This window comes from Trichechus manatus, unplaced genomic scaffold (genome assembly GCF_000243295.1).
Source record: "Trichechus manatus latirostris isolate Lorelei unplaced genomic scaffold, TriManLat1.0 scaffold00400, whole genome shotgun sequence".
NCBI lineage: Eukaryota > Metazoa > Chordata > Mammalia > Sirenia > Trichechidae > Trichechus > Trichechus manatus.
Window position 1 is genome coordinate 300032 of NW_004444336.1, and position 10293 is coordinate 310324.

Consider the following 10293-nt stretch of genomic DNA (forward strand, 5'->3'; position numbering starts at 1 on the left):
TTTGGGTAAAGACAATTAGATTTCTTGGGAAAATGATTCAAGGTTATTTGGCTCCATGCAAAAAAAAAAAAAAAATTTTTTTATTGTACTTTAGATGAAGGTTTACAGAACAAACAGCTTCTCATTAAAGTTAGTATACAAATTGTTTTATGACAATGGTTAACAACTCCACGACATGCCAATACCGTCCCTTGTTGACCTTGGGTTCCTTATTACCAGCTTTCCAGTTCCCTCCTGTCTTCTAGTCCTTGTCCCTGGACTACCGTGTCCCATTAGTCTCATTTTGTTTTATGGGGCTGTCTAATCTCTGGCTGAAGGGTGACTCTCGGGAGTGACTTCATTACTCCATCCAAAATTTTAATTTCCATTTCTCTGATGGCTAGTCCCTATGAGTCAGAATTGACTCGATGGCAGTGAGGTTTAATGTCCAGTGATGGCAAGCATTTCCTCATGTGTCCATTAGCCACCTGAATGTCTTCTCAATCCAAAATTGATAATCAGTTGGACAAGGTTCCCAGAAGGAACTCTTAAACTCATTGAAGTTTCTAGGCATTTTATCAGAAATGTTGATGAATTTCCAGAAGAGCTAGCTGATCACATCAGATCACAAAAATTCTTTCCAGCTCAGGTTGGTGGAAAAAATTGTATATAAATATTTTAAATCTGTATTTATTTTACTTATTATGCATCAATATTTAATTGCAAAAGACAACAAACCCAGTGGTGTTACAAGGGGGATGAGGAGGTGTGGCTCACGCCAGGCGACGCTGTCAGAGGGGGCAACACCAAATGACTGTCTATCAATTTTTATGTGCAGTGTTTTAGCAGAAATGTATTATTTTTAATAAAAATATCCCTGTAATTAGTTGTAACAACAAAAACATTTTTCGTAAGCCCAACTTTCATGTACCAATACATCTGCAAGGCTAAATCTCTATGCTAATTTAATTTGTGAACCTTGTAATGCGCTCTGGTCAGAGCTGTCATTATCACCCAATTACAAGGGTACTTCAGATCGTGTGGTTTTATCTTGATACCTTATGAGTAAGTGCCCGTATTTTTGTTGTGGCGGGTTTTTTTACAATGCTGATTTTGTCAAATTTTCTGGTTTTTTAGCTACAACAATGTAGTGGTTAGTGTTGTGAACCTATATCAATAACTTATTTGAGACTGAAATAGTAATTAAAGGAGAAAAATAAAAAAAGCTTCTATTCAGTTATTAATTATGTTGTAATTCAGTGTAGAAAGATTTTACAATTTTGTTGTTAGTATACAGATAATCTAAGAAATATTACATGTAAACAATTTACAACTATATTTATCACATATTGTTCTATGATTAAAATTGATAATAAACATTACTAAGGATTCTGTATGGTCTGGTAGGAAGGAGGTCATAGGGGTGGGGTGACACCATAAGTCACCGCACTGGGTGACACCAACCACAGTGACACCACTGAACAAACTCGATAAGGGAATCTATTGGTTGTCAGGAAAAATTAGTCAAGACTTGGATATGGGCAAAAGAGATTCCTGGGTGTCCTTTCTGTGGAGTGTTGGGCATTGTTAATGCAGAGGTCAGCAAACTTTTTTCTGTAATGGTCCAAATAGCAAATATTTTAGGCTTCGTGGGCCAAGAGGCAAAATCTAGGATATTATGTCGGTACTCACACAACAAAGAAGCAAATTTGCACCTATTTTTTAATTGACTGAATTCAAAATAACGGATAATAATGGAGTTCGACCCCTCGGGTGACAATATCCTTTGCATGAAGACCCAGGAACTGCCCTGCTTGCCCCGGCCCCCAGGAGCCGCCCTCCCTCCCCACAGACCATTTCCTCCCTGCTCCCTTCAAAAGAGGAGTTGGCACCCGAAAGCCCAAGCGGCTCTGCAGGCCAGTGGGCGCCTGCGAGGCCCGACAGGCCCACAAGTCTCGAAGGGCCGCCGCACCTCAGACCTGACCTTGAGATGCGCCTTTGCTCCACGGCAGCTTGTGGAGACGGCGCCGCGCAGCCAGGCAGTGGGCGAGGTTGCCCCTGGAGGCGCCTTGGGTGAGAAGGAAGAGGAGGCCGAGCACGGAGACCCTTTACCTCCAACCTCAAAAAGACTCAGACGGATGCAGAAACAGAGACTTCCTGGATGGAAAGGGCTTTCCAGCAGGGCCCCGAGGTAGGAGACCATGGGGGCCCTGAACTGCACTCCGGGTCTTCCCCGAAAAATTTGCTGCACCTGCAGTTTTTCTCCATCTAGTTGATGCCAACTCCACCCTCCCATATCCAAAAATAAAACCAAATGGTTGCGGTTGACTATTCCGACCCATGGTGATAGTTCTCTTTGACACGGGTCTTCCTTTCTCATCCCACATCCAATTAGTCGGGAATTCATGTTTTCCTCAACAGTCAGGTGCACACTGTCATCCACACAATCCCTTTTTCCTGGTCTCTGAAGTTGGGCAGAGGATTCTCCTGATAAAGGTGCAGGGATCTATTGACCTCAGGAACCTGGGCCCATTCAGACCTTAGGTTTTGAGACCCTTAATCACAGGATCATATGGTTGGTCTAGAGTTACACTTTCATTTTTTGCTCTGTTCTCAAAATCCACCTCTTCTGGGCCTATTCTCCAGGGCAAAGGAGAGAGCTGGGTCTCCTAGGCAAAGCTGCTCTGGCTGCTTCAGATTTTCTGCAGACTTCCTAAATCAGCAGGATTCCAGTTTCCCTTTTCTGTAGAAAGAGATCTGTAAGTTTTTCCCAGCATTAGTCAGTGTCAGGTCTTCAAGAGATACCTCAGAGGATTATTCTCTGGCCGAAAGGCACTTTCCTAGAAATGGTATGTTTACAATCCTCCCTGGAATCATGACCTACTTATGAGCTCCTCTTCTGTTTACTATCATCTTCCTCTCTCTCCGTTTATTGCCTGTTTTCATGCACACTCTTTTAAACATGGTCACGCTATCTAGCTTAAATTTACCCTTTAAATCATAGGGCTATCAGCCTTGCTAACACACAGTGGATTGGCTGTTTGATATTTAAATACTTTCCTGAACCTTTCCGGTGCTTCCATGGTGTAATGGTGAGCCCTCTAGACTCTGAATCGAGCGATCAGAGTTCAAGTCTCGGTGGGACCTTAATGTTTGATTCAAATGAAGGATCATTTTTTACATAAAAAAACTCCGTCAACAGTGAATGAAACTTGTTACCACCCTCTCCGCGTTCCCCACCTGACGGTCATTCAGGAGTGAGAAAGGTTTCGTGCGGGAACGGAAGAAGCAGGAGGGGAACCCCAGGCTCCGCGCAGCGCGAGCTGCTCCAGATCCCCGCACCCCTCCTGCTCCCCGCGGCGTTTTGCTCCCTGCGGCCCCGTCCCCTCGTCCTCTCGTCTCCTCCTCGGGAAATGAGGTCCCAGACACTCGCAGAAAACAGCTGAGGAAGGAGGAGAGACAGGAAAGAACCGAGAGGAGAATAGCAAAGAAAAAGGGAGAAAGTAGCGAATGGAAGGCAGAGGAACCGGGCGTTCACAGCAGCGGTTTCAGTTGCTGGGTCTGGACCACCGCAGCTCCTCACTCAGGAGCGCTCCCATCCCTTCCTGACCCACCCGAGAACCCGGTTCCACCGAGAATCTCAAAGCTGCTTGCTTGACATTGGTTCTTGGAAAGTTTCCTTTCTCTGTGTGGAGGGGTGAGGTGGTTTAAGTTGGTTAGCGGTGAGTGGAAGCCAAGGTAAGCGCCTTGTTGGCTCCCGTGGTGTTGACTAGCAGGTGGTGCACCCACCCACCCAAACGCACACCGTTGGTCCGCTTGCAGGCCGTTCTGCAGGGCCTGGAGTGGAAAACTGGAAAATCAAGGCTAGACAGTGTTTCTTTAGAGATAAAGAGAGAAATACCAGATAATTGGTTATACAGGTGGAAAGTGGTTATCTCTGGACAACAGGAAATGTAGAAAGGGATCAGGGACTACTGTTTTTCATAACAAACTTTTGGGCATGTATTACTTTGATAAAAATGTAAAATAAATAAAAATGATTTCTTTATTATGTGGAATGTTTTTAACGTTTATCGTTTGTATTTGAATTGAAATTCTGATGTTGTCCTACGCAACACTCTTTAAAGATTCTGGGGTTTGTGTCACGTGTAGAAATCTCCTCCCACTGTAAGATTATAAAAATTTTATTGGGGGCAATTTTGAAGCAAACATCGAATCATTATTCCCCTTTTAATGAGCTGAACAGATGGGCTAATAAAGTCCCAGATCCGCCCAGATATAAGTAATTCTACAGCTTGTGCGCTGAAGCATCAACAACTAAGAGGACTGGACGCGATTCAGGGCTGAACAGTCCTGAGACCAAGGAAATCCATTAAACTCTCTGCAAACCTCGGCTTCCTCATCAGCAACACGACAAACGTTGCCTTCAGTGATGGCTCAGGCATATTTGGGGAATCGTCCATGCTAGGGAGAAGAGAAGCTCTCAGCTCTTACTCATCAAGCTAGCTCAGTCCATAGGCCACACAACTTCTCATTTTAAGGTCCTGTGTATTGCCTAACTTTCTTTGGATCTGCCCTTGATCAACCTCTTTGTTATCCTCTTTGGGATCTAGTGGCTCCTGGGGTTGCACAGATAGATCCCGTTGTGCTCTCCACGGAGGCCACAAGGAGGTACCTGGACCGTTCCCTTTGGAAACGTTGTCGTCTATTCAAATGTTTTTTATATGCCACTTCAGCTGCTCTGTTTGGAGGACTCCAGTTGCATGGATATTAGGCCACTTAATGTTTCCTCACAGGGCAGTAATGCTGTTATTTCCACTTTTAGTTGTTTTTTTCCCTTGGGTTTCGTTTTGGATAATTTCTGTTGCTGTCTCCTACAGTGTCTGACCTGCTGTTAAAATCATCCAGTGGATTGTTCGTCTCTGAAAGTTCTGAGTCTTTTCTTTAAATCTATCTTTCATTTGTCTCCTCATCAAGCTCATGCTTTCTTCCATCTTCTGGAATACTTAGAGAATTTTTATAATAGCTGTTTTAATATCTTGTCTACGGATTCTATCATCTAAGTTACTTCTGTGTCTGTTTCTGTTCAATGATATTGCTCATGGTTATGGATCAAAATCTCCTGCACCAGGGCTCTGTTTCTTTGCATACCTAATAATTTTTAGTGGATGATAGGCATTATGAATTTCATGTTAAGTACTAAAAAATTTTTTTGTATAATCCTTTAAATATTTTTGGACTTTCCTCTGGGAAGCTGTTAAGTTACTTAGAAACAGTTTGATTCTTTCCAGGCTGGCTTTTAAGCTTTGTTAGGCATGTTCAGAACATTCTTCAGTCTGAGGCTAATGAGGACACGGTGTTGAGGTATCACCCTTCTGAAGACGCTCCTTCATGCCACATGTGTTAGTTGCTCTTTCCAATCAGGCTGGTGGGGACACACACTGTTGGTGGCTCAGTCTGAGCTCTGTCCTACACTTTCTCTGGTTCAATGTCTCCAAAGAGCTATTTCACATATATTTTTTTCTTGTCTTCTAGTGGTTTAAGGTGGAAAAGTAAATACCATCTCTGTTACTTCATCATGGTCCAAAGCAGAAACCTGCGTGATTTTGTTTGATTATATTTCACAAATAAAGGGAAAAAAAGCTTATCTTGGATGTTGTTTCCTAGCTCCTACATGTAATCTATGCCATACACTGTGCTGTGTATATTATTATATCATCTCAGTTAATCTGCACAATAACTCTACTACGAGACAGTTAATTTTGTTATTTTCATATGAGACTTGAAACATTGAAGGAGCTGGCCCAAGGTCAAACAGAAGGCAAGGAGTGGAGCCTGGACTGGAAGGGAGGCCTTCTGAGAGGCAGTGCTCCTAGACACAGACCAGACCGAAGGTCTTTGTAATAACCTTGTGTCTTACTCACCTAGTGCTGCCATAACAGAAATACCACACGTGGATGGTTTTAACGAAGAGAAGTTTATTTCCTCACAGTCAAAGTAGGCTAAAAGTCCAGATTCAGGGCGTCAGCTCCAGAGGAGGTCTTTCTCTCTTTGTCGGCCTTCTCATCAGTGTTCCCCTGGACTAGGAGTTTCTCGGCACAGGGACCCCGGTCCAAAGGACGCGCTCTGCTCCCAGCCCTGCTTTCTTGATGGTAAGAGGTCCCCCTGTCTCACTGCTCACTTCTGTCTTTTATATCTCAAGAGATTGCCTCAGGACACAATCCAGGCTTGTAGATCCAGTCCTGCCTTACTAACACAACTGCCACCCATCCTCCCTCATTAACATCATAGAGGCAGGTCTACAACATATGGGAAAATCACACAGTACCAGGAATCATGGCCTAGCCAAATTGATACACACATTTTTTGGGGGACATAATTCAAACCATGACACCTTGGTATAGCTGATGTTCCTGGAATCCAGTATCCAAGGAGTTCCTAGCCACTGTGTTGGTAGACTCCTTTTGGTCAGAAATTCCTCCCTCAGGGATCCAGAGCATAACTTAGTCCTTAAAGTCTGGCCGAGCAAAGCCCATAAACTCTCTGCAAACTCATGTTTTCTCATTGGAAAGGCATGAAAATGGACTTTGGTCTTAATTCAGATATTTTATACTTGGGCAAGGAAACCTCCTGCTGCTCTTCATTCAGCTATACCACTCTGTAGGATGCACGGCTTGTAGTTTCAATACCCTGAATACCCACCTGGCATCTTGTACATTTTAGTTGGTTTTCTTTGAACCTGCCCTTGTCTTCCCCCCCCCCCGCTTACCCTCCCGAGCATCATCTGGGACCTTGCAGATCTCTGTGTGGTGTCCCCGCAGCAGCCACGAGGGGGAGCCATGGGCCTTCGCGCCTTTTTTCAGTTTGGCTACTCAGTACTGATTCCAGGTGATTTCAACTTACGAGGACACTCAGAAGTGAGAGGTGAGAACACACCCTGCGCGGGGGGCGGGCGGGGGTGGTGGTAAAATGCCCACACCTGCCGACACAAGTCCTAGGGTTTTCTCTAAATTATACTTTAATATTCAGCCTTTTCAGATATGGAAAACGCTAGTTATTTCTGACAGTGAAAAATAATGTTGTATTTATTTACAATTCCTGGAGTCTCTGTGTGGTGAAAACGATTAAACGCTCCATTACTAGCCCAGAGGTTCGTGTTTCAAATCGATCCAGACGCCCCTCAGAAGACAGAGCTGACGATCTGCTTTGCAAAAATCACAGCTCTGAAAACCGTAGGGAGCAGCTCTACTCTGCACACATGGGGTTGTGATGACTAGGAATCCACCTGACAGCAGCTAACAACAACAACATTTACAATTCCCACCGTCACTGAAGGAGAGCGCATCTTAAGGGAGCTTCCTAGTTTTCCAAGCTCCTGATGCATGTCGTGCAAATGCGAGGCAGAGAGAGAGTTAATGCTGTCTGCCTATGAAGGAGGTTAGAGAGGGCTTGAGCAAAGGGGCGGGGGAAGAGGAAACTGGAGCCAGAAATATAAACAGGCTACTTTTGGGGGCAGGAGTGCTGTAAAATGATGGGAAAAGTAGCATCAGAGTCAGAACTTGTCAAAATTCAGGGGTAATGACCACAATCAGCCCGAAGCTGACTCCCATGAGGGGGCAGTCAGACATACCTCCTCCACCCTCCAACCTTTTTACCAGATCTGACACCATCCATTCCTTCCACAGCACTCTCTACTTCTCTTCTGAGTTTGATGATCCATTCCAAAGGCCACACAGAACTCACAGACCATACTCACAGTTCACTGGTTTATTAAGGGAGTAACAGGGTACAACTCAGGATTAGGATCAACTAGGCTACAGATCAGGATCGGGATCAGGAAGCATGTAGGCAAAGTCTCCCTTTTTCAGAGCAGTACAGTTCTCTCAGCCCTTCTCAGCCCCCTGAAGACAGGCTCTTCTTGGCTCTGCTGTCTGTCACCACTGATTCTGCCACAGGGCTCCTTCCTGACCTGTCACTATCTTCCTGTGTTACAGCTCTTTCAGGAAGTTCTTTACCTCCTCTCTCTCTCTCTGCTGCTTCTCTCTTCTCTCTTCCTTCTGCTGCTTCCTGTCTGAAAAACCTCTGTGGGCTTAAGTGTATATATACACAAACTCTTCATTCAAAGCATGGCCTTCCCCCCCGGGCCATGAACTGAACAATCCCCTCTTGGTAGGCTACAGTAGTAGACTACAGATACTTCATCTGCATAGCCTATAGTCACTGCATTTGCAGGACACATTAATCAATCCCTGCAAGGTGCATACTAATTACAGGGCAGGCTGCAGCTCTTAGTCAGACAAAAAGTACCAAACCTCAAGTTGTTAACAGTTTAGGAAACGTCAATCAACTTGGACAAAAGTAACACACCCTCTGGGGTAGAAAACCAGGGCAAATGGAACTCCTCAGGGCTTAGGGGAAATAAATCTCTCAAGCTGTTTTACCCAATAACCAAGGCAAAAGGTCACTTAAAGGATCTCATGTCACCACAGGTGTGTGTGGGGATCTGGAGAGAGTAGACTCAGGATCTCAGGGCTATATATTTCCAGAGTGATTCTACCAGAAAGCCCATTCTTATACTTTCAGGTCAATGAGGAATTCCAAATCTTTGTCCTTTTTCTAAGATTAGTGTTCCAATCTCCAAATCCTGGGGAATTTTTTCTAGCTTACACCTTTTTTGTTAAGTTTTTAAGCTGATTTTGGTACATGAAATTATCAAGGAGTCTCAGTCTCCCGACGAGTTCCCTCGGTGCTTACTGAGGCCCTTTTCCAGCACTTCGCAGCCGGCAGTTGAATTTCGAAATGAGATGGAATTTCGTGCATTGAAAGCCACGAAAGTTAAAGAAGGCAGGCCTAAAGTTTTCAGGGCTGGATCGGTAAGTTTCGGTAACTTCCTGGTTTCCGTAGTGTAGTGGTTATCACGTTCGCCTCACACGCGAAAGGTCCCCGGTTCGAAACCGGGCGGAAACAGCTGTCTTTTACTCCTTCTCCCGGCCAGTTGCTACCTTTTCTCATTGCTTTAGATCTATAATCAGACTCAAGTCCTGGAAAGTCACAGAGGGAAATGCACAAAGTGTGATGACCCACAGGAAGGTGCAATACAACCAGAAGGACTACAAGATTTTCGCCACTGTACATGAACAGAAATCCTGGGGTGCATCTATGGAAATGGATCCTAAGGGGGTACAAGCAGGGTGCAAGGAATGTAATGTTGGATACGACTAGGTTTGTCTATTGATACAGGTGCACGAAGTAGAAATTCTGGAGTCATTGTGTTAGCTTGAGCAGCTGTGAGCCATTCTAAATTGTTCCCTTGAACCAGCTGACTGAAAACCGGCACTCAGAGGTGGCCTACAGTAAATGAAGTTGAAATGCCAGAACGTCTTTGATATATTATTGTAGAGGAAATAACTAAAGGCTTAGGGAGATTAGCATGCTACATAAATGTATCATGTAAGACAGGTTCATTCACCCACATCTGCATCCCCAGGTCTGGTCAGGAGGACAATACCTCTAACAAGTCTGTGAGAAATACATTTAAGGGACCTGTCCTTGCATCCTCAAAGCATTCTGTGGTGGCGATTTTATGAAGGACAGTGGGAACTGCTGCCATTGACCTGTCATTTCTGAAATTCATGAGAATGTCTTTGTAAGGGTTGATAACGAAACACGAGTGATTATAAACAGAGAGCTAGATAGATAATGGTGATTGCAACGTTATTTGTAATCATAAAACCATAGAACTTATTTACGTTCCAAAGTATATATAATAGAATAAATAATGGGGGGAAAATCTCCTTGCTCAAAACAACGTCGTGATTGCACTCTTCCAATCATTTCCGAGTTCTCAGTTTCCAGGACAGAGAGGATAGAAAGGTAACTAAGGTTGCTCTCTGCTTTTACATAGTAGGCTTTATGGAGTAGAAACACGGGGAACATCTTACACTTATAAAACCTGACGTGCGTCCCTGGGTGGGCTTGAACCACCAACCTTTCGGTTAACAGCCGAACGCGCTAACCGATTGCGCCACAGAGACTACGAGAAACCATCGTCGTTTCAACAGCAAGTGAACACTTAACTAACCACTAGGTGGCGCCGCCGGCTTTCTGCAGTATAAACCGTGCTAAGCCTCGGAAACCCGGGCAGGTTGGGGCGACAGATCGTGTCGTTCGTCACGGTGGAACCTGCGCGCTGGGTGAGTCTGAAGCTAGAAGGGCAGCCGAATGGCCTTCGCCCCTCCTTGCTCCTCGTCCGCCTCAGAGCCCAGCGACCCCCGGAGACCCCCGGGTCTGCGACCCCCGCCTGAGCCGAGTGGG

General features: G+C 44.9%; 2 non-coding genes across 2 annotated transcripts; one reads left to right on the forward strand and one right to left on the reverse strand.

Annotated features, from left to right (window-relative positions):
• The first annotated feature begins 8873 nt into the window (after positions 1-8873).
• On the forward strand, positions 8874-8946 carry TRNAV-CAC (transfer RNA valine (anticodon CAC)). The gene has a single exon. It is a non-coding gene; the product is annotated as a tRNA-Val (tRNA).
• A 993-nt stretch (positions 8947-9939) lies between these two features.
• On the reverse strand, positions 9940-10013 carry TRNAN-GUU (transfer RNA asparagine (anticodon GUU)). The gene has a single exon. It is a non-coding gene; the product is annotated as a tRNA-Asn (tRNA).
• Between the last annotated feature and the right edge of the window lie 280 nt (positions 10014-10293).